General features: G+C 37.1%; 2 long non-coding RNA genes across 5 annotated transcripts in view; one reads left to right on the top strand and one right to left on the bottom strand.

The window, feature by feature from the left end:
• The window catches only part of LOC128313919 (uncharacterized), a 65,214-nt gene that overhangs the window by 26,233 nt on the left and 19,605 nt on the right, over positions 1-19,376 (top strand). For 2 of the 3 annotated variants that reach the window (XR_008295033.1, XR_008295034.1), the window contains one exon: positions 1,896-2,003. This is a non-coding gene — a long non-coding RNA (uncharacterized LOC128313919). Of the gene's footprint in view, positions 1-1,895; positions 2,004-2,114; positions 3,739-19,376 lie in introns of those variants that run through there. The other variant, XR_008295035.1, reaches the window with a different exon arrangement.
• Positions 1-19,376, bottom strand: part of LOC113599268 (uncharacterized) — a 60,652-nt gene that overhangs the window by 26,161 nt on the left and 15,115 nt on the right. The gene's annotated exons all lie outside the window — the stretch shown is intronic.

The raw sequence follows: 19,376 nt of genomic DNA on the forward strand, positions 1-19,376 counted from the left end.
GCCCCTGGGTGGGATTCTTCAAGACCAAATATTCAGCTCTGGATATTTTTCCTCTAATGTTTGGTTAATTTCCTTCCCTCTGTTCTGTCTTTCAAAAACACCCATTAGTTAAGGTTAAATAACTAGACAGATGCACTGTATTTGCTAACTCTGAACTGAAGTTCCTTTAGAGTTTTTCCTGGCAAGTCAGTTCTTTCCATTGTCACAGTCCCTGCTTAAGTGTCCTGGGTTGGTATTTTCTCAATTAAAAAAAGAAAAAGGGGGTACCTGGGTGGCTCAACCAGTTAAGCCAACTCCTGATTTCTGCTCAGGTCATATTCCCAGGGTTGTGGGATTGAGCCCTGTGTCAGGCTCTGCACTGGGCATGGCGCCTGCTTAAGATTCTCTCTCTCCCTCTCTCCCTCTCTCTCTGCTCCTCTCTCTCTCAAAAAGAAAAAAGGAAAAGAAAAAAAAAGCCATCAACAGCCTTCTAGTCTCCTTTCATCTTTTAGCAATTTGTTGAAATAACTCATCTACAGATGGCATCCCTCCTTTTCTTTTGGTTTATTCTTTTGTGTTTACTATATTTCATTTTCAGACCTGTGTGTTCAGTCTGCCATCTTGCTAGAAAACTTGAAGTTTACCTTGGGTAACACAGTTGAAATTAAACTGCTGCACCATACTCTCAGCAGTACTATTTTTAAATATAAGAATATGTTGTACAACGTAAGTAACACCAAAGCACAAGTTTAAGTATTCAAGTATTTTATCACTCTAAAACAGGATACAAAGGGCAAAATACACCCAGGTTTTCTTTTCTTTGAAAAAAAACTGAACAGAGTGCTATTCTTCTTCTTCTGTTGTTATTTTTCATTTTCATGTAGAATGCAGCTCTTGATATATAGCTTTAAAAACAATTTTTTTTCATTTAGGTGATACCATAAAAGCTTCTCTGTACAAAAACTTAAATGATTTTCAGTAGCAATTTTCCCTGTGTCCTTGGACCAATTTCTGATTCTTTTAAGACATGTTACCCACTGCGATATTAACGTATTACTATAAGAGTTGCAACAGCAGGAGACAGCTTTTTTCTTCCTCAGGAGACATAGAAGGGATGTGTGCCTACACTTTGCATGAGAATTTTCTTGACATCTAACTTATACTTTTGGCAGCATAAGTGCTCTATAGTAATACTTCTCCACTTTAGCAAGCTTCTTCTGATGAACTCAAGGATATGTAGGCAAAACATATTTCTCTATAACTCTCATAACTAGTTGTTTATAGATAACTGAAATATATTTATTCAATAAATATTAGAGCTGAACACCATATTTTGTCCAGGGATACCACAGTAAGTAAGACATCATGCCCTTCAGGAACTATTGTGTTTAATGAAGAAATACAATTAAGTAAACAGTAAATTAAAAAAAAAAAAAAGTCACCATTGCTATTGTAGAGTAACCATAAGATGCCATTAAAGCATATAAATGGAACAGTGAACCCCATGGAGGCGGAGGGGGAATCTAGGTGATAGATAGCTTCCTGAGGAGGTGACTCCTGAACTGAGTGATCCTCAAAGGACCAGCACAAATTAGCAAAGGGAAGCAAGTTGAGATAGATGGGATAAAAGGAACATTCCAGGTGTTCAGAACAATGCGTGTGAAGGCCAGGAAGCAGAAGCAGTCATGAGCAACAAGCAAAAATGGTAAGAAATGGAACTGGAGAAGGAAGCAAAGACTAGATTCAAAACTATTTCCAGTATTCCATATCTAAGAATGTGGACTTCCTTCTGAAACAAGCATTAAAAAAAAAAAAACTATGCTCAGCATAGAAGCAAATCTTTCATACTCGCTTTGACCAAGTTCTGATTTTTTTTTTCATAGGTGAAATAATAATGTCACAAACTTCCATTACAGGTTCACTGCGTGCAAGATACTGTACTTGGCCGGTAGGAGGTAATAGCATTCAGCCTCAGGAATCAGTGTGAAAACAGAGCAGAATATTTGGAACTGCTGTGTATCCTGGTAAGAAGGGAACCTGGGTAGCAGGAGTGCTGGGTGGCAGAAGATAAAACTGAAAAGTTACAGGGGCACCTCTGAGGCTCAGTAGGGTAAGTGTCTGACTCTTGATTTCAGCTCGGGTCATGATCTCACTATTCGTGAGATGGAGCCCTGGCATTGGGCTCTGTGCTGACAGCATCAAGACTGCTTGAGATTCACTCTCTCCCTCTGTCTCTGCCCTTACCCTGCTCATGTGCTTGCTCTCTCTCTCAAATAAACTTTTTTTAAAAATTAAAAAAAAACTGAAAAGTTATGTTACAGCTTATATCATAGTAAGGACTTGGACTTTAAATAATAAATATGCTATCCAAGTTTTCTGAACAAGAAAATGGACTCTGTGTGCGTTTTACCCAAAATGTGTATTCCTCCTCTTTATTACAGTGCACAAGTCGGGAAATATATCACTTGGCTTGAAGCAATTTAAACTCTACTTCTCTTTTAGTTAATTAAGGACCTAGGCTACCTAAACGAGCCACAATGGCTTGTTTTAAATATTGATGCTGGACACCACTCCTCCAAATACAAATGGAACATTCATTTCAACTTGCCCTCAAGGAGCTCGTAGTCCAAAGTTACGACCCAAAGCAGTTTTCATAAGCCCCCATCATATTTTTCTCTACTGTTCAATGACAGTGAAATGGAATAGCCATCAAATTTCATGGTAATCCCATGGCTGTACATCTCTCCAACCTTTCCTCTGGGCTTCTTATTTAATGAACAAGTTAAGTTAAAGACAGTGGGTTAAGTTGACCCGCATTCCTTCTCCCAGGGAAACTACTGAGACATCACTATCTCCTAAAAACCAGAAACTCTTTCTACCTCCTTCTTACAAACAGGAGCTGATTCAGTTTGTTTGGACATGAACTTCATTCATTTGGGAGAGGAAAGGGACTCTTTAAGAAAATAGTATACAAAATTATATACAGATTCCTAGCTTTCCTCCTTGTAAGAAGTTGGAACGGATCCTCACAAATAAAGGGCCAAGCTTTATTAGCTTCGTGGCAAATTCTCCTCTCAGGAAGGACAAATATATAAACATGCAATGTACTTTAAGAGTTATTAACCAAATGTGCGCCTACATTGGGTGTAAGAAATCTATCAGAAACATGAAAACTCCATTAAAATCCCCTGCTTTCTGCTGTCATCATCCACATTTGCCAAAACCTTGACTTATCACAGGGAGCAGTTTTCACCTGAATATTGAATCAACAGGGAAATTTTTGTGCACAGCCTGTCCTTTCTCTCTCTCTCTCTCCCCCCACCTCGTATTTTAACAATTTTACTGATTCTAGATTCCACACCTTGACACTTTAGCAATGAACGTTTGCCTCATACATGCCCTTTCAATAAGTTCCATCCAGAGAGCTAGGCCATTTTCAAATGCTGGCACCCATATAGCTAGGATAATAAGGTAGACGAGATGTGTTTTATCAGGTAGAAAAAAACAACAGGGGGAAAAAAAGCTGCTTTGGGGCAGTGTCCTTAAAAGTCAGGTTCTGAAGCCAATGTTGGCTGCTACATTTAGCTGCTTAGTTCCGTGGAAACCAGTTGTATGACTCTGCAGATAAAAGGCTGTAGACCTCTGGAATACAGGCAAGTAGCACCTCATTATACAAATAGAAGCAACTCAACTATGCATGCCCTCAAACTGAGCTCAGTGTTCTGCTGCATTTCAAAAATATCCATCTGTTCCAAGAGAAGAAACAGGAAGTTTTGTTAATTATCTCTCACAACCCACTAGTTAGTTTCCAGAAAAATCACTAAAGCCATCTTTCCTGAATAAATTTAACAAGTAAGTTACAAGATGCAGCACAGTAGATAAACCTTCCATTACTCCTTTTAAATGAACCAAATCTATCAGTTGGCCAATTGCACACTCACTGCCTCTAAATCCCTTCCCGTGTCCTCGGCGCTCAACAGCCATAATTATTTCCTGGACATAACTTTCTTTCATGTGGCAATGTTGATTAATAAAGCAATATCACACTAGATATATGCAAAACACTAGATATTACACAAGCATTCAAGAGATATTTTCTGACTGATTTGCTTTAAGCACAGTTCAGGGTCAGGATTCCATTAAAATATGTCACAAATTTTCACACTATTAGACAAAATAAACTCATGGGCAATATCTTCTTCTTGGTTATTAGCTAATTTAAATAGGTGTCTCTAAAACTTCGTCCCCAGTCCAGTTATGTCATGTTGAATAAGATCCATGCCAGAGTGCTATAATGGTATTAAGGATACACATGCCCATTTGGACTCCTGCCATCATTCTATAAATCATTGCCAATTATGCCAATAAAGCAGCCTGGGCAATGATTGATTTCTTAGTTATGCAGTCAGCTGCTCTTCAACACTTTGTTTTCCTTCAAATGTCTCAACCATGGCCTTGTTTCCTGAAATCATGATGGCTTACATACCCCCAAAAAAGAGACAACTGTACACATCTGTTGGTGAGAAAAAGTTTAGAAAGTCAGTAAAGCCTCAATAATTCCATCTAAGCGTTGGGAAAGATAATGCAAATTTGGGAAAACTCTGGACTGCGAAAGATTTCTTTAAAAACAAAGTACTTGTTTTTCCTACTATTATATATCTACAACAATTCAAATTAACCTAACAAAGAATCACTTTTTGAAGTGCTCCAAGTCAGTGAAATATCTGGTAAGTCTATAAAAATATAACAAATATTTAGCATTAGCATGACAGTTGACTGTTAACTGGGGTCACTTATTCACTGGCAAAGAGAAGCACAATATTATGGAATCTTTGAAGCAATCCGCTTTTATTTTTAGTAGAATCAATTATTTGCCAAAACTTAAATGTGTTTTTAATCAAATATCTTGCATCAAGCCTGGATATTTGCTATTTATTCAGATATTAAACACTAGGCCCAGCTGGAAAACAACGTGCTAGAGTGGGAAGTGGATAGACCCTGAAGCCAAACAGATTTGGATTCAAATCCAGCTTCATCCTTCACTAGGTCTACAGGATTTATCTGTTAATTCAGCCAACAAATATGTATCATACAGCTACCCTGGGCTGCAGATACGGTGGTGGCAATGAGACCAAAGTCCCTATTTTGTGAAGGCTAACTTCTCTAGGTTAAATTCCCTCTAGTGGAGAGAAGAAAATAACCAAATAAAGGAAGAAAATAATTTCAAATAACCTTAAGTCCGCAGAGAGTGAGTGGAGGGAGGCTGGAGTGGGAAATATGTTTAGGTGGTTAGTGAAGACCTCAAAGGGCAGACGATGCCCCAGGTGAGACCTGAATGACACGGAGGGCCAGGCATGTAAAGGCTGGGAGGGAGCAGATTATTCAAAGCAAAGAGAACAGCACAGTGGTCCTCAGTTGAAACCAGTTTGGTGTGTTTAAAGAAAATAAATAAAGCCTCGGTGGTTTTCTCTGAGTGACAACTGTCTTCAGATGTGAGATGAAAATAGCAATAATGCCAATTTTAAAGAAATATCATTGGGGATTTCATTTGCAAATGCCCTCAGGAGTCCCTAACACATCTTAAGACACTCAAAAACAAAAGTAAATGTTATTGTCATTACCATTAATGTTTGGGGGCACTGAAATCTTGTAACTACTTCAATATCTATAAAACCAAAAGAGGTTCATCCACTCAGAGTTATGGATAATTTCCAAATAATGCTAGTGAGCTGTGTTTATCTAAACCACCAGAACTGAGCTTTGCTCTATCTCCTCATAGAAACAGACATTCATGTTTAATTTTAAATGCTCATGAATATATCTTTTCATCTTAAATACCCTTGAATATATGTCTGCCATGTGCAAAACATTTTATTAAAAACCAGCATTGCAGGGTGTTCCACAAATCTTGTGCATGTGTGAAAACTGATATTGATAAAGTGGCAATGAGTCCACCTGGGTCACTTATAAATATGCATATCTTCTGCATTATCAATACACAAATGTTCAAGCACATGGACTGTGTCAGAACTGTAGCACTACTGTGACTAGAATTACGTGTTCATAATACACTTTCTAAAGTAGCTGCTGAAACCAGTTAATTGTACTAAGCATAATCAAATTCATAAGCATCCCTCTTAACATTTAACTTTAAGTCACCCCTGGGTGATAACTGACTCAATCATACTACTTCATAATCATTACCCTAATATTTACTAAAGCCTAAGCTACTTAATTCTTCCAAACAATAAAAATGTCTGCACACCAAGAAAGCTACTTTCAAATACAATTCAAATCCAACAGGCCAAACCTTGGAGCTATACAGAGAAAATACAAATAGTTTCTAATTCAGTAAGAAATATTATCAATTAAAAGAAGCTATCTTCTTTATTTAAAAATGCTAGTTGTCTAGGGAGCCTGGGTGGCTTGGTTGGTTGAACATCCAACTCTTGATTTTGGCTCAGGTCATGATCCCAGGGTCTAGCGATCTAGCCCTGTGTTGGGCTCTGCACTGAACATGGAGCCTGCTTGAGGTTCCCTCTCTCTCTCCCTTTGCTCTCCCCTGCTGCTCACATGCTCTCTCTAAAAAAAAAAAACAAAAACAAAAACTCACCAATATGCATTACTTCCTTCTCTATCTTTATCTAAGTTCTTTGAGACCCATAAGTCACACAGAAAACAAATCATCTTGGTTCCACTTAAACATCTTTGTCTTAAAATCAAAAAAGAAAATGAATTTGGGCAACAAAATAAATGACGTGACACTAGATTATAATCCAAAATGTAAAACAGATATCCATGGCTCTGTATTGATATAAATAAATGATTAAATAAATGAGAGAGAAGAGACAAATCTCCTATGCAGAAACTTTCCAAACAAATTGTGTAGATATCCTGTCCACAAGGAGATGAAGCATAACTCTGCACATCTTAAGTTGTGGGGTATACATAGTAACTTCCTTCCAAAGAGTACAGTTTGGAAAGTGGGCAAAAAAAGAATAACATGACAGTGGAAAAAGCTGACAAACACTCCCTCAGCTAGGTGATCAAGGTCAATATCAATAGTGATGAGTCATATTGATAGTATACATCTTTGAGATGATGCTCTGAGAGATGATGTGTTGAGAATGGTACTTTACCTTGATAATCTTCTCTCCCAAAACCTGTAACCCCAATCGATTTATAAGACAAACATGAGACAAATCTCAATTGACGGCTGGTCTACAAAAGGCTTGAGTACTCCAAACTCTCATCCAAAACAAGATAAGTCTGAGAAACTGTCACAGCCAAGAAGAGCCTAAGGAGACATAATGACTAAATGTAATACGATATCCTGGATGGGATCCTAGAACACAAAAAAGACACAGGCTATAAACTAAGGAAGTCTGATTAAAATATGGATTTCAGCTTAAAGAAAGAAAACAATGTACATTCACAAGTCTCTGGAATCCTTTGAAATGAGCCTAAGTGAATCAGGAGTAAAATACACTATTTTCATTTATTGATTTTCCTTTTTCTAGCACAGGTTACTGGTTAACTCAACATAAAAATACCATCAATAACTAAGAGGTAGCATTTGAGGAAAATATCAAAGTTATCAACCCCCATCCTCAAAAGGTGTTTTAAAAGTTTACTGATTTAAATAACAATGGTAACATTTGTAAGTGATTTGGAAAAGCAAGGAAAAAAGCTCAAGAGTCTCAGCTACCTCCTAGAAATTGCTCTCCTGTGGAACTCTTCCCAGTGTGAACACTTACAGAAAAATAACAGCCTAATTATTGGCAGACTTTTCCTTATCACTTACTATGTATGAAGAACCTCTATAAGCCTTTTATATTAAGTCATATAAGTCTCATATCATCGTCATTATTATCCATCGTGCTAATAAGGAAATTGAGACACTGAGAGGTTAAGAAATTTGCCCATTAACCAGACTAGTAAGTCACAGAGCCAGTTTTTTTTGTTTTGTTTTGTTTTTAATGTTTATTTATTTTTTGAGAGAGAGAGAGCAAGGGAGGGGCAGAGACAGTGGGGGACAGAGAATCAGAAGTAGACTCCGCCCTGATAGCAGACAGCCTGATGCAGGGCTCGATCTCACGAACTGTGAGATACTGAACTGAGCTAAAGTTGAGCTTAATTGACTGAGTCACCCGACTCAGTTTTTTAACCAAGGCAGTGTGGTTCCAGGGCATGTACATTTTCTGAATGGGCTACATATCATCCCCACTTCTCTTTCTCCTGAGGGCTCTTCCAGAGCTGCTCCAAGTCTGCCCTGAGTGCCTCCTTTGCCCCACCGCTGAGTGTCCCCTTTGTCAGCCACCACCACCACCATCAGAAAAACTCCAGGATTTCCGGTGGGGCAAATCAGTTTCTTGTCCACAGTAGTTTAAGTTCTCCCGGAAGCACATTCTGAGATAGAGTTTAGCATGCAGGATGTTGACTACAGAGTTCCCCATGGTACCAATACCTGTAGAAGTGAGATGGCAAGTATAAACAGGCAGGGAGAAGTCAAGCTGTCATGCAGGCCCAACCAACCTCGGCAGACTCACAGAGAGTCTGGGTCTAAAATGGCCCCCAAAGCCATCTCCAGGTGGGCCAAGACAGCCAGGCTTCCATTAATTGCATGATAAATTACATAATCACCCTGCCTAAAACCTGCCATAATCGGCACAGAAAAAACAAACTCTTCAGTCCCCTCTGTGGTCATGCCCATTCCAAAGCATATGCTGGGTTCCCTGTGGGTAGCTTTGCCCAAGCAGGGCCCATTTGGAGTAGGTAGTAATCAAAGTGATTTTATCTGACAGGTATCTATCTCCCTTTCTAGCGAACTGTCAGGTATGAAGTTTGAAAATCCACCATTAGAAATTCATTCTTTTTTCTATTTTGAAGTTTTTTGTCATGAAAACACTTTCACCAAATTGCAAAAAAAGTCCTCCAATACAAACCATTTTCAGCTAATCCTGGTGGAACTTAATTGATTGTAGCTGTAAGCAAAGAAGAGAACACTTTGAAAGAGAAATGGGGCACTAAAAGAAGAAGTAAGAGGATGCCAAAATTAAATACTACCTTAATTCACAGGTTTACTGACAGTCAACTCTGCACCCTAGTACAAAGAAGTTACTCCCTTCTCTTTACCTTCATGTCATTTCAGTGCCCTCAGGACTCTAGAAAATAATAAAGACATTTCATGGGACATCATATGTTTCATAATTGCATTATAGTGCATAAAGTAGAGTCTGATTATTTCTCTGAAACTGATCTCTTCCCAAATGGACAATGTTTACTGCTACTTGGACCCTCTTGATTTCTGTTGCATAATACCGGGAGAAATATGCCTAGAGATATCCTTAACACAAACTATAGTCCTAGCAGATCATGTGTAAGTTCCCACAAATACAACCAATGATTTAATATGTGCCCTTATATTTATGGATGTCAATGCAAGATGAAGAAGATGTGAAAATTACTAGAAACCAATTTACAGCAGCTGAAGCAAATTAGGGCTTTAGGGCTCATTGAAAAAAAAAAAAGAAAGAAAGAAAGAAAAGTAATGAAACAACCAGCTCTAGGCAAACCATATGTCCCATCCAAATTCTTTATTAATGGAAGTATAGCTACATGTTAAAGAGGATTTAGTTCCTACAGCAAAGATGCCAATAGTGATATGAATAGATTTTAATTTTTTTATCCTCAAGGTAAGGGACCAAAAAATTGTGCAGTTATTTAGAGGCAGTTTCTACAGTGACCTTACACTCACATGTGTGAAAGACCTCTACGTTATTCTCGACAGTGCCCAAAACTCAGTGTACTCTTTGAAATTTGGGGAAATGATAAATCTTGATTTTGCCAAGATTAGAAAACTTCATTCTCTACCAAGAATCTTCAAAGTAGTTGGCCTATATCTCTTGACTACAGCTGAGATTTTTAACAATTACCACAACGTTACCAAAGCTTGAAACATTGGTAGTAGGTCAAAAGCTACCTTCTAATAGTAGTAATAATCTATATGGGGTCACAATTTCCATATATGTTAAAAAAAAAAAGTGGACAGAGAATGTGGCATCTCTGAGCAAAAATTAACATCCAAAGGAATTTTCTGCTCAGATGACATCAAAAATCACCCTTCAAATGAGCAAATCATCTACCAGCTTTTATCAGCATATAACAGAGACAAAAAAGTTTATATACAAGACATGCCACAAAAATCGACTTGATCTCACTAAGTTATAGTGAACCTTTCTCTGAAAGGTTCTCCATCCCCAAATACTTACATTTTGCAAAATTGGTTCAGTGTAAAATCAAAAACTTGGAAACATCATTGTGAACAAGAATTGGGTCAAAAGTCAATGTGTCTTAGGCTCATTAGTATGATTTTCTTCTGATTCTCAACCCACACACATGCTTAATTTCCTCTGGTTGAACTTCTTAGCTCTCCAAATTGCCAAGTGTCTCTTAAATTTACCTAACCATTGATTAATCTTACATTTCAAAAACTTTATTATCAATTATAGTACACTATCATCTTGAATTAAAAAATCATTAAAATATATACAATGGAATACTATTTGGCAATGAGAAAGAATGAAATCATGCCATTTGCAGCAACATGGATGGAACTGGAAGGTATTATGCTGAGTGAAATAAGTCAGTCATAGAAGGACAGATATCATATGTTTTCATTCATACGTGGATCTTGAGAAACTTAACACAAGACCATGGGGGAAGAGAAGGGGGAAAAAATAGGTACAAAGAGAGAGGGAGGGAGGCGGACCATAATAGACTCTTAAATACAGAGAACAAACTGAGGGTGGATGGGGGGGTAGGGGAGAGGAGGAAATGGGTGATGGGCATTGAGGAGAGTATTTGTTGGGATAAGCACTGGGTGTTGTATGTAAGTGATGAATCACGGGAATCTACCCCAAAAACCAAGAGCACACTTAACACACTGTATGTTAGCTAATTTGGCAATAAATTATATTTAAAAAAAGAATAAATTAATAATAAAAAAAACATTGAAAAAGATCCAATTACCCAATTATCCCCATTTTTTATAAACTACCATTATGAGTAATAATTACATTATAATTCTTAATGCCCTAATATTATTAGTATTATTAATACTAGTCTGTGTTTTTACCTACAATATTTGAAGTGTGCTTGTTGATATTCCTTATCATTACCTATGATTTAGGGTGAAATATTATCAGAGTTTGACCGTATAATTTGTTTTCTTAAGAGGAATCAGCTACTCTTTGATTCCTCTAACTGCTAGTGATCAAGGTTGCTCTTTAATATTTGAAAATACCGGAACAAAATCCACCAATCACTAATCATCCATATACATGCCTCTCTGGAACACTCCATTACCAGAGCAATAAAAAATGATGGCGCTTTTGAGTACAGCATCAGTATTTATATACTGTAGATAGTTTTACAGTTGAACATGTTATTATGTTTATGCCTAGCAGTTATAGCCATGTTCCCTGTTTAGTGATGACATACTATGAGAGTACTCATAGTAAACTAACTAGAAATAATTTATACACTACCATCATGAGATGGACAGCCTGACACTAAAAGTCCTATTAACTATAACATTAAATGATCCTTTGAATATTACTTTCTCCAGGATGAAGATACTCTGAGGTCAGCTAATTCAAATATTAGACTGCCTCACGATTATGCTAGCCCCTTTTTTCTATTTAATATGTTGAATTTCAAAGTGTGGTTTTAATTATTTTGCATTCTTAAATGCTTAACGTGTACTCTGTGTAAATTATGAAGCCACAGAAGTTTTGATCCATGAGGTATACTGATCACTTAATTGCATGGTCATGTAATTCCCTTAGTAGGTCTCTCACAAAGTTCACTCAATTTTTTCATTTCTTTCAATGTGTGTGATACCAGAATTCTTCCAACACATGGTATGCACCTATCAGAAGTTTCACTACCCTGTTTTATTAAAAGCATGGAGGGTGTGATTTCCAATCCTTTATAATTTCTGGATTTACTAATTAAATTGCTTCAATCGTGTCAAAGGCACTTTTTATCACTTAGAATATTAAAATCAGCCCTTTTTGGAGAACAAAGTCAATCAGAAAAACTCTAAAAGCATGAAAAAGTGTTTCCTGTGTTCAAATGACTTAAAAGGAGCTCAAAGGAAATTCACCAAATTTAAATAAAAATTCATTATCCTAAAGAAAATAAGCCTGCAAATTAAAGCCACAGCAGCCAGCACCCTGAAAACAAGGCTAGGTAAAAGGCAGCCCCACCTACAAAGGACACACTCTCCTACTATTCTTATTATGATCTTTCATCCATGCCTCTAATCTGTTTAGATGTATAGCAAATTCTTCATCTGATGTGGTCAGTAAACGGGGTGTTTTGATTAATGTGTTGGTCAAGGGAGACAGGAATTAAACATTTTCAAACACCTATATGTGGCAACTACACTCCATTGTATTCCATATCATAGTTCTCATGATGTCCTGCAAGGTAGGTATCGTTAGGCCCATTTTTCAGATGCAAAGACCGAGGGTGAGTGATGTTACAGAACTCTTGTGAACTCACCGGGCTAGCAGATGAAGAGGCATGATATAAATCAAGTTGTTTGATTCCAAAGCCCCTACCCCTACTTTTGCATTTACCATGTTGAATATGTATACCATGCCATATACAAATGACTACTTTCCAGGGAACTCGAATATGATAAAACTAAATTTGGGCCATGAGAAATATAATTTATTCTCTTTGAAGATTCAAAAAGCATTTAAGAATTTTGTCATGCCTCAGGGTCATCATTAGAAACATCAGTCATGCTTTCATTATCAATATATCAGAAGTGCCTATTAACAGGGCTTTATGGTTAATGGAATGACAAGGAATATATCTGTACATGTGTCTGCTTTCTACATGAACATGACAAATTTCAGACTTCCAAGACTATCTAAGTAACCATTTCATGATTATACATGAAAATATGATTTGTCATTAAGCATGATTGTACAGGCTGTTTGCACGTTGCCCTCACATGAAGCCTTTTGAAATTACTCAGTGCACAGAGCATGATATGCCCATCATCATACTTGCCCTTTAAACTCCGTGGCACATTAAGTCCAGGCTTAACATCCAAATCCCCAGAGACCTACTGCTTTTAATCCCTAATTAGGAAATGACCTCAAGTAGCCCCTAACATCATCCAAAGGAAAGGACTGTTTCATTTGTTTTTCCAATTTGTCAGACTAATGATAACCCCAAATAAAGTCACTTTCATCACATTACCAACATGGGGCCAAATACTGCTCAGCTCTTCTGAGCATATTCTGGATTTTTAAAGAAATTTTTAATGATTGAAAGTTTTCCTGACCCAAAACATAAATTCTCCACCAACAGCCTTTCTAACCCTGGCTTGTGGGTTGAGGAGAGATTTGGAAAACAAAGGCCTCCCCTGGCCTCCTTAGCTCTTCATAGCCTTTGGATGCTGCCTACTCTACCACGTTGACCTTGATTCCCCCCACCCCAAACTTGAATCTTAGCAGACACCAGATCCCATGCCAAATACAAAGTTTTAGTCATCTGTTTCAGTATCTTTGTATTTCTTCATTGCCATGGAACGCTAGAATGGGCAAGCCTGTAAGACAGAAAAATAATAATGTGCAACCTATGCATGTGCACAGTCTAAATGAATCTAATCTATTAGTGTTCTCTCCACAAGTTCCATTTTATTTATTTTAAAATGTATTTATTTATTTTGAGAAGGAGAGAGAGCAGGAGCAGAAGAGGGGCAGAGAGAGAGGGACAGAGAGAATCTCAAGCAGCCTCTGAGCTATCAGTGCAGAGCACAACGCAGGCTCGATCCCACAAAACAGATCATTACCTGAACTGAAATCAACAGTCAGATGCTTAACCAACTGAGCCACTCAAGGGCCCCTCCCCAAGTTCCATTTTAAATTATACAGCTACATGTCATAGATTTAAAATCTTCCTCTTCAGATGGTTTAACTAAAACTATGATAAACAAATCCTTTCTGATTTATAGGAACTTCCTAAAAGATCTCCTATTTGATATGTTATAAAAACTAGGAAATATGCAACTGTTAATATCAGAGAAGGAGGTAGTCTGGGAAAAAAATCATATGGTCAGATTTATTAATGGTCTAGAAGATGCAAGAAAAGCAAACAAACTTAAAAATTTGCATAAATGTGAAGCTTAGAATATATTTCAAACTTTCAAGGGCTAGTGATATTTGGAAAGGAAGAGTAAAAATTTAGAAAATCAAGGTAGCTGTATTAGTTTGCTAAGGTTACTATAAACACAGATTTGGTGCCTTAAACGACAGAAATGTATTTTCCCACAGATCTAGAGGCTGGAAGTCTGAGATCAAGATGTTGCAGAGTTGGTTTCTTCTGAGGCCTGTCTCCTTAGCTTGGAGATGGCCATCTTCAACCTGTGTCTCCAACATGGCCTTCATCTGCGCATATCTCTGTCTGAATGTCCTCTTCTTATAAGGATACTAGTCATATTGGATTAGGGCCCACCCTAATGACTTCATTTTAATACCTCTTTAACAACCCCGTCTCCAAAACAGGATTTGTACATATAGATTTGGTGGGAACACAACTCAGCCCATAACAAAAAGGACATGAAAAATATAATCCCATTCCAAGACTGCCTGTGCCCTCAGATGATTTCTGTTATGAATGATGCAGAGCAAAGTGACCCATTGTGGAATGAGAGATCAGGACCTGAAGTATAGATACCAAAGATGTTGCTATGGTTACATGAACAAAGGCAATATTAAAAGCAGCCTGAGTAGATGGGGCAATAATTTAATCATAAAAACTTGTAATAAAAATTGTGAAGTTTGATATAAATTTTATAGATTTTTAAAGAAAAAAAAGCACATATGATCTTCTATTCAAAATTTGGTTCTTATGTTCAAATATACATTACAGATACTTTCATTCATTCATTTTATTCTGTCTATGTTTATTATTGGCACCTACTATGTGCTGTGTTATATAACCAAAGCCCAAATAATAAATAGACAGTGTTTTGTTTTCTGGTGAACAATACCAACTTAAAAGTGAGGCTTTTGGCAAGTCAGTGTTAAATCAGCTTGCCTTTCATTTTAATTGTTTACTTCTTTTAGTTTTTATCAAGAGTAGGCAACATAAATTTTAGCTAGTTGTCAAATGAAACATATGTAGAAAATAATTACATATACATATGTATGCCATTGTTGTTTGTATTCAAACACACCATGGCTAAAGCAAAGGTTTTCCTGGTACTTCCATATGTTTAGAATAGTAATTATTAATGGGTGCCCTTTCTTCAGTGGCAATATTTGAATTAAGAACAGTCACTATCAAGATCTGGAGCCCTCACTGGTGCCATGAAATTTGCACTCAGATTGTGCCACTTAATGACTCTGAAGATTCATATCTGACTTCCTTTAGCTCTAGATTTGAATAGCACTTCTAAGGAAATAACAAAAAGGATGTCTGTAAATCAAGAGATCCTCATGAAGAAGCTTATCTTTATCCTAAAAAGAAGTGATAAACAGATAGTCATGACTAAATAAGACCCTTCCAGGATACCAAATGGCTGCTGGCAATTCCATGTCACAGGTTTTCAGGTAGTTAAATACAATTTTCAAAATGTCACCTTCAAACACCAAAGCTTGGTAGGAAAATTGCAAAACCCACAAAGGGAGAAATCACTATAATACAGGATGTCTCTGTTCATTCTTAATGGACTCCTATTACTCAAACAGACCATGTGACTTTAGAAAGTCTTTGTCTGCATTAAATTGCAGAATGGTTTGAACATACTACAGATGCCATGGAAAGCAAAGATGGACAATTTGTTTTCAAGCTGAAAACATGTAATGGTTGCCTAGTACAGAGATAAAAAATTGGCAGATGAAGTAACCCAAATTGACTTGTAAAACACTTGAAAACAAACAACTTTTCATTACACATCTCATTTCTCATCTTTAAGCTTTGGCAGCGAGCATTCTTTGGAGAGCTGGTCTGATGAAGAAAGCTTTTACAGCTCCATTTCATGAAAACCATTGTTTGTGTTTCTGAGTTCAATCGAAGTCAAAATTAGCAAGAGAGCAGGAAGAGTTAAAATGCCAGTTCCAAAGATCCTCTAGAGATTATTAATCAGCATTGCCTGTTCTCCAATGGAATCTTTTTCTTATAAGTGAAGCAAGTCTGGCATTGCCAGCAAATGTCAATGCCATGCAGAGAGAATAGATAAATTTAGAACAAATGATTTCCCAGTTAAATAGGGACCAACAGTGAGTTTATAATAAAACAATTTGCACACAGTTTGGAATATGACAATGGTAATTGTTCTTACGTTGAAAACAAATCGCTACTGATGTGTGCCTGTGGCAGAGCAGAGCATGTCCTGATATAGCCCTTCCCACATCTACATACAGTACCAGGAAGGCCATTCAGTATTTGTTAATACTTGCCCAGCTTAGACAAGATGGTAACACATTGGGAGGCATGACTACACACAAGAGTTTTCAAATCCTTATTTTGAGCTAGAAATACAATATTCAATAGCAGATATTTGAAAGCAGAGAAAGAATAGAATGCCCTTTCATCTTCAGCTGGTGGTTCATATTCCTGTGATAGGGAACTTCTGAAAATATTTTAATCCTGCCAGAGCACTGACTCTCAACCTGGATGTACAATGAAACCAACTGAGGAGCTTTAATAAACTGATGTCTGGAATCCACCCCAGAGACTCTGATTTAACTGATTTGGGGTGTGGCCAGGCACTGGAATTTTTAAAAGCTCCCCAGGTGATTCTGAAGAGCAGACATGGTTCAGGAAGACTGTTGGGGGAAAAAAATGAAATAATCAGATGACATTTTGCCATTTAAAGCTATAAAAGTTAGACCTACATAAAGAGTTCATATCCCATTTTTACTACCATCACATCAATCATCCAAATCATCATAGAAGATATGAATAATACAATGTTTGAACTAGAAGGAACCCAAAAGATCATTTAGTCCATAGATTTTCCAACCAGGGGTTCTTGGGTTTCTGGAAGTCCTTCAGGTAGTGTGCCAACCTCTCAAAATTGCAGCTATGTATATTTTTTTTTGAGAAGAGTGCCCATAGATTCCATCAGCTTCTAAAAGGAGGAGTTGGCCCCCAAAAGTTAAGAACCATTTATGTAGTCTAAATCCCTCAATTTGCAGACAATGAAACTGAAGACCAACATGAAAACAGCAAAGAATATATTCCTCACCATTCCCTCTAAGACATCTCAGAACTAAGCCATGATGGCCCATATGTTTTTACACAAACTGATTAAAATCCCAAACAAACAAAAAAAAGGAGCCCCAAACAGCCCACATTCTGACTGAGTGAAGATTTCAACCAGATAATTGAAGTATCCAGAACTGCAGAAATGGTAATATTTTTGAAGACTTTCTTAGACTTCACAGAGTAGAGTTCCACCAAATGGGGCCCCTGGCTAGGACCGTTCCCCTCAAGGATTTCTCTGATTAAATATGAAATCAGGAAGTGAGCAAATGTTAGCCAAGCCCACGCAGAGATCATGTAGTGCTCCCAATGTAGTGTTGTAACCTCAGTTCAATTTCTCCACAGTTTGTATCATGTTTGACTTATACCACCATTCCATAACCTTAGTAAAGTGAGGTTCCTATATATACTCATCAACGATGGCCTCATTGTGAGTCCACAGCCATTCATGAGAAAAAGATTCTCTAAGAGAGGTTACTGGTATGTCTAAATATCATTCACATAACACATTACAACTCTACGTGGCAAAAACTAGAGGCTTTTTCTGCAACCAAGACCCAACTCTAGACAGAGTCACCATAGAAGGTAGAACTTTATAAGACATGTTTTGTCTTTAAGTTGTTGCTGAGACTATTGGGAATTATTCTAATATCTAATTTTCTTCAACTTTCTAATTCTGGCATATGCTAGCAGAATATTTTTGGAGTTCCCTCTGGGAAGATACACATAATATTAAAACTATTCTTCATTCAGTGTCAATATACAGAGAAATCTATCCAGTTAAACAGGTATAAGTTGGTAAGTTTGAAGGTTGGAGTCAAACCTGTGCCTACCTAACTCCCACAGATATTTTGATATAGTTATGACTAGGATAGAGTACAATGAGCATGGGTTTCAGGATCACACTTATGTTTAAATCTCAGTCCTGCTCTTTATTAGCTATGTGACCCTAGGCAAAGTACTGAGTCTCTGAGACTCAATTTTACTTCTGTAAAATAGAATTAATTGCCCCTCCATCAGAGGGTTGATATTAGGTGGAGGCACTACCTAACACAGTGCCTTGAATATTAAAGATACTCAGATGTGATTCACCTTCTGCCAGTACCTTCTAAAGCTCATGTTCTTTCCACCAAGCCAAGTGACTTTTCAGAAATATTCCTATCCCTCTTCCTCACCTCAGCATCAATGAAAACTGAGGGTTTTTTTTTCATCCCTAAATCTTGGTAGCCTCACTTAAATGGTCTTTGATTTCTTGATTGTCTTTTAGATAGACTTTACATTTATTCACTGAAGCTTTTCAAATATAAAGCAGAAAACACTGCATTAATGAACAAAAGATGTTGAATACTATTATTCCCCTGTGCTTTGTATTCTTACTCCAGTTGCGATAATAGAGTAAAAGCTAATACCAGGAACTGAAAAAAGGAAAGGAGAAAAGAAAAAAAGAGCCAAGTCGAAGGGGAAAAGTAGGAGAAATTTAGGAGAGGAGGAGGCATTCTGGCACCTAGTCATCATAATTCTGGACTGAGATGTATTTACAAAATGGTACCCAGTTTATTCACTCATTCACTAAATATTCTCTGAAGAAAGCAAGTGTTTAATGGAAGACTAAAGGATCAGAAGATGTCAATCCATGAAGCAAAGGTAGGAAAAGGTTCTATGAAAATGGGATAACATCATAGGGTTGAGATTTGCTCAAGGGGCATTAAAGAAATTAATGTCTACCAGATAGTATTTTGGAGTCCTAAGAGATACAGCAGTAAAAGGACCTCAGTGTCATGACCATGTCATGTAGCCCTTGGACATTCTCTAAGCTTAGTAAGCAAATCTAGTGACATAGGAAGAAATAATAATAGAAATAAAATATTTCAGAAGTTCCCTAAGAACCTAAAGAAAATCTAAAAGAAAAACACCTAAAAGAGGCCCATTTTAGGTTTTCCTCTGCTTTTTCACATGTAGTCATTTCCCAATAATTTGCAAAATGCTTTAGAATGTTAAACAAACATCAGACTATACATAAAAAGAAGAAACAAGCCTATGTTTCAGATTGGTGATTTCAGGCTTGATGTATAATTACTCTTCAGCATTCAACTGTTAAAGTC

Source organism: Acinonyx jubatus, chromosome C1 (assembly GCF_027475565.1).
Source record: "Acinonyx jubatus isolate Ajub_Pintada_27869175 chromosome C1, VMU_Ajub_asm_v1.0, whole genome shotgun sequence".
Classification (NCBI taxonomy): domain Eukaryota; kingdom Metazoa; phylum Chordata; class Mammalia; order Carnivora; family Felidae; genus Acinonyx; species Acinonyx jubatus.